Raw genomic sequence first — 6000 nt, 5'->3', positions numbered from 1 at the left:
GACAAAAGTTGAATGGACGCAGTCCCAATACGCTGCGATCAACGCATCAGAAGTTACAGCCGAAAAACCTGAACGTAAGTATTTCCCATTTTTCAGCTTCTGCTTTTTTCGGCGTAGTTTCTCTGCTGATGGTCCCACGCCCTTCTCGCTGCGTTTTCTGAGTTACTGGGGTTTTAATTAGTCAGGAAAGGGTCATACAAGTCGAATCTGAGACCACAAATCTTTGGCTCAAAAAATGGAGCAAAAAGTAACCTTTGCATACCCCTTCGCATTTTTGGCGTAAGACGGTCCCGGCCGTCTATCTAGTGATATGAATATACGTCATATCTCATTCAGCGAGAAGAAAAATGCCATAGAATCTAAATTTAAAAATTCATGGTGATTCGAAAAATTAACGTCGGAGCCAGGAATCGAAACTGTTGTAATGCAATGATTGTAAGAAATATAATTATTCCGATAATTATGACAATATTTCATGTTTCAAATTAATTCGTTGTATTTAATTCTGCAAGACATTTCGGTCGAATACAGAGAAATGAGGGTAAGCGATTTTAGGAAAATTATGTCATATTGAAAAGGCATATCCTTTTTATTGAAATAAAATAATTACAGTGTCAATAAAGATATGGTACTAACATTAACAAACGGTACGTAGTTTTACGTATTTACTTTGTACCGTCTCAATCTCAAGTTTCCATGCCGACACCACTTCGGTTGCTACGAATGTCGGTACAAGTCTTTTAGGTAGAGTTGATAGAGCAGAAACCTCCAACGCTTCCAGGCCCACCTGGGTCCACTTGCCCGCCGAAAACTGATACATAAAAATTCACCAGGGGTAAAACTGTCTTTATAGTCTTAAGTCAACGGTACAATTTATGTGGTGGATGTCAGCCCATCTTTGAAACACCTTTTTACGTACGTTTGTTTGACGTAATAGACTACATATTTCGTTGTGGTGTCAATCTTCATTCGGAAGCTACAAGTCAGTAAGCAGACAAAGTTAGTTTTTCGACAAATCATGTATACGTGGGGTATTTAGAATACTGCATATTTTTGCATAGTGTTTAAAAATTTATGAGATTTTTCATCAATGTTTCTCTAAATTTGTCTCAATCAATATTCGTAGTTGCCTCAGTACTTGTGATTCGAATTTCATACCTATACACAGGCTTTTACAAGTAGATAAAATAGCGATCTTCACGACCATACGGGTGTTTATTGTTTGCGAGATATTTCGAGTCGTAGACAGTGAATTGCATCCTGGTTGGTACTGCACAACTACACCCTTGGTGGTCAGAGAAGATTCCCAGCGACTGATATCCGTCGGTAAGAAAGAGGCCGAGGAAAATCCAGCTGGAAAATTGTCTGACGCGGAAAAGTGCTCTGCAGATAAAAAAGTTGGTTGAGTTATCGCTGGATAAAATTATCGGTTCACTTCTAGCATTTACTTGCCATTAAACTACACTTGCAGATTATATTGTCAACGTAGGTGAGAGGTGTTTTCGTGAACTTGTGATGCCACAGTGTTTCGTTTGATTAAAAATTTTGGCACAAAATAGCGAACATCAGCTGAAAACTGTGCTAAAAAAAAGTAAGAAATATGACTCGAGTTAAAACGCAGACATGAAATCATCGTGGCTGCTGGTGACGAGCTTGCGATTCCATTTCGGCTAAATATCGTGATATTATTGAGCAGTCATTGATTATTTTGAAATTCATTCCGTTTTCACGGACGGAAGTGTTACTTGAAAGAAAATTCGAAGTAGGGTCGTTGGCGATCAGCACAATTTGTGGACAAAATTATAGTTTGGTAAATGATATTTGCCGCGATCAATGTTTCTGGGTGAAGGAAATTTTTTAAAAGAATCGCGTACCAACTATTTGATTGTGACAAATAAATACTTACTCACTAATTTGATATTTGTATAAAAATGTTGGTTGTTCTGTTACAATTATGTAACAAAAAGTTAATTTTAACATGCTCTGACCATCAGATCTGCTTTTTAGAAACGATGTTCGTTCATTTTTTCGTTATACCTCGATAACTCGATCAATTTTAGACTTCACTCGTATCGTGATTAATAATTCTAAAATAATACCGTGCTGGTGAAAGAAATTCTATTTTCCAGGTAATTAAATTTAAGAGGCTCCGGAGGAATGAATAAAAACAATCGAGAGGCCTAAAAAAAATGCGGCGAGCTTCTTTCGCTAAAATACTCGACAAGTCTCTTTGGATTCATTTGATCCCGGAGTGTTGCTGAGTTGAAAACGTAACGTCGTGTTCGGAAAATTTTTTTCACCGAGGTCGTCGACCTCTTCAGCTTTATCAATACGTACGTACCGACGGTAGGTACCTGACCGCAGAGATCACGGCAAATAACTGGTCAAGTCACGCAAGTTCTCGAATGATATCCATCTTCACACGCACCCTCGTACGAGTGCGTGTTCATGTTGCCCAACATAACACATCAATAATTATTGTAATTGTTCTTCGTTTGTTACGATAACGATTGAAAGATATTTTGTTTACATATATATATATATATATATATATATATATATATATATATATATATATATATATATATATATATATATATATATATATATACGGTGTAATTAGCTACGGATAGATTAATTACAATAATGCTCTGTTTTGAAATCGTTGTATTTATTATTATTGGGGGGGGGTTTGAAATTTGTATAATTCTAGGTAATAATATTTTGTTGACACTGTCAACGTTAATCGCATAATAGTTTCAAAATTCTACAAAAATTTGATTGTATAAAATATACATATAAATAGGAAATCTAGATTCTGATCTGGTAAATTCAGTGAAATAATACTTATTCCACTCTATTATCAAAATATTGAAGCACCCGCAGCTGGATTCAAGTAAATTGCTAGAATAGTTACTAACTAATTGTCCGTGCAATCAAGTATCATAATACTCTCAGTAACGCGTCGAAAATCCTTTCTCCTAAGAGAAGTAATTTGAGCAGTTATAAGGTGGAGTTCAGGCAACTATGTAGTAAAATAATTAAAACTAAATCATTATATCAGCCCGTCACTTCACAATGGCATATTTTTATTCATAATCAATTACAATAAAACGAAAATCACCTCAGTCACAACAACTAAATAATCATTTTTCAATCTTTACAAAATCGTTTCACCGCGTAGATCTAATTTCACAATCGTAACAGACAATCTATGGAATTGTGGTAGCAGACCTCCTCTTAGACAGGGCTAAAATATTTTTGTTTCGGTCGAAAAATAATTGTCGACATTTTGTAAATCCGTGAAAATGTATAATTTGATACGTTACACAATTGTGTCGAAAGTTGCTAATTTCTCCGAGACTAACAGTTTGAAATGTTTCATAGAATTAGAATGAAAATATTTTTGAATCCCGTGAATGTAACGACCACGTGTTTCATCTTTAAAAAACATAGATTATATTCCATCTACCTCTGTCAATATTTACGTACGTCGTAAATCGAAAAATTCATACTCGATCCCTGTCCGCAGTTGGCTGCGCTGTATTCCCAATCCATTATTGCAACTTCATTCTACAACTCGCCACCGCGTCATATTTCCCGTCTGCCCATATCACATCATCCTGCGGTGTAAATCCTCAGACTCGTGCGCTGCACACAGAATCTCTGTCCGTAACCCGGAAAGCACTTTTTCACCACGGGGGTCATACCATTTACTTCCTACGGGGTATTATGTTATGTGTATACATATACGTATAATATACGTTATCGACCTTCCCCGGCTCCGGCTTCACCTTCCTTGTTTGAGTCCTGCGGTGCTAAGTGCTTCTACGGGGAAACTTGAGGTCCTTGTTAGGACGCAGCTGCGTATCGAAGTCTTCGCCATGAATAACAGGCACGTAAAAGAATGTTCGTATACCTGATAACGTGACTTTTTTTTTTTTTTTTTTTTAGCAGGCCAAAGAAGTAGACACTGCAGCTTTGAGTATGGAGAATTTTCAAAAGAATTTTTGTAAAATTCGCAAAAAAGCGACAGATCGAACAGTTCTTAATTCAGGCTTACACTTGATGGAAAGTTTTTTAATTTCGCTTCACTTAACGTAACAGTTGTGTAAAATTGTTTGATGTTGCGTGGATTCATTTCAAGTCATTCAAAGTCATCTTAATACACTTTAAAACACTCAAATTGTCAGATAAGAATGTGCATAAAAATTACGTTGTAGTTACCAATGCAGTCACGTAAACCTTTCGTGGGATTCAAAAAGTCTTTTAAAGTTTTAAAGTTCCTGTTTTACAGGCAGAATGGTCGACCTCTTACGAAGAATAATGTCAGGGTTGTAGCTTCCAAATTTCAGGAAAATTAAATATAGGGTGTTGAATAAATCAGTGCACTATCACTAGTGAACGAAGCTTCCAGTAAACGTAACTACATCGAATGTCCAAAAGTTTGTCGGAACTTGTGTTACAGAAAAGAGAGAAGGAACAACATATTTGTGCACGTCATATCGAAAGACATCAAATTTTTGTCAAATTAACCAACTTACATCGAACTTGCGTATAAATACATGCATTGATTGTGGTTCAAAACTCTTCTAAATCACTTTCTGGTCAATAACCATACACGCTAGGTGGAAAAAGAGATTTTTGATTTCAAAATTTCTCGTCCCTTGATACATTCTACCAGTGATGTGGAAGGGGAGAGTGAGAGGAGAAAGTTATATTCCAGGCTTTCTCTCCTTTCACGTCCCTATGACCGAATAAATTTGCAGCTCCAAAAGTCGTTTCTTCTGTGACGGGTTTTTCGGGCTAAGGCAACGTTATATATACGTATATATTTTCTTCTCTGCGGGTTTAATTGAATTTTGCTGACTTCAGCTGCTTTAAGGGAAGGGCGAGAGGTGATGGAAAGGAGGAGGAGGAGAAGGAGGGGGGGGGGGGGGGGGGGGCGTTGGTGGGAGACTGGAATGGGACTGAAAAATTATACTGCTTTCCGTTGCTCCTGCAGAGGGTCCAAGTTTGAGTGATAATATATTTTATTCCACAACGATTTTACGCAGGAGCGAATCGGTCCTAGGATCGTCACACATACCCATAAATCCGTGGCGAACAAAATTTTTGAACTAACTTCTACGGAAATTCTAAGCGTATAATGTATGCATGAAGGTATTACACGTATATTGGCATAGCGTATTTTACGTATGAGATTGCCTGGATAAACGAAAAAGTAACGTGGCAAAAATTAGTAAGGCAATAAAAAATTTTCAAAACAAACGACTACCCTGATTGAAAAAACCCTAAACTTGGGTGTAAATTAGAATCTTCAATTCTTTACTTATTGCGAATTTAAACCCAAGTTGGACTTTTATTCTGTGAGGGTACAAAGCAGTGATAGGAGGTTTCGTTACGTACTATTCTATCCGAAAATAATTGAAAATTTTTATTAAGTAAACGAACCTCGGTCTATTCCACGAACGAAATCTTTCACACGAATGTTGTGTAATTCTTTCTTTTACTAAATTCCAAATAACCATTTGGATCGTGACCCACCTTGAAAAATTCTACTTGCAGTAATGAGATTGGATGGATTCTCAAAAAATTTCATTGAAATTGACTCTTCTTTTAAACATATCGAGACACACTTTCACCGCTATAAATAAGACGTAGTTCTTTTTCGATATTAAAGATGCTTGGTCCACAAGATTCGTGATTTATTTGAACTTGTAATTCAATTTTATCAAACCGTGTCCGGGAACGAAAAGTAAAACGATGAAACGTGATGAAAAAAGTTAATTGGTACCATTTATTTGCCAATTAAAAGAAATTTATTAGCTACTGAAAAATGATAAAGTGAGTCAAGGAGAAGAGAAAAAATCACGTCACCATAATATCGGTATTTTACAGCCACTAAAGATTTCAGAAAATTTGCAAGATTCACGATTTGATGATCGTGAGAGTTTAAAACTTCTTTGCAACCATTATGAACTTCGATTAACTGTACAG

This window comes from Neodiprion fabricii, chromosome 5 (genome assembly GCF_021155785.1).
Source record: "Neodiprion fabricii isolate iyNeoFabr1 chromosome 5, iyNeoFabr1.1, whole genome shotgun sequence".
Classification (NCBI taxonomy): Eukaryota; Metazoa; Arthropoda; class Insecta; order Hymenoptera; family Diprionidae; genus Neodiprion; species Neodiprion fabricii.
Note: the sequence above shows the minus strand (reverse complement) of the source record.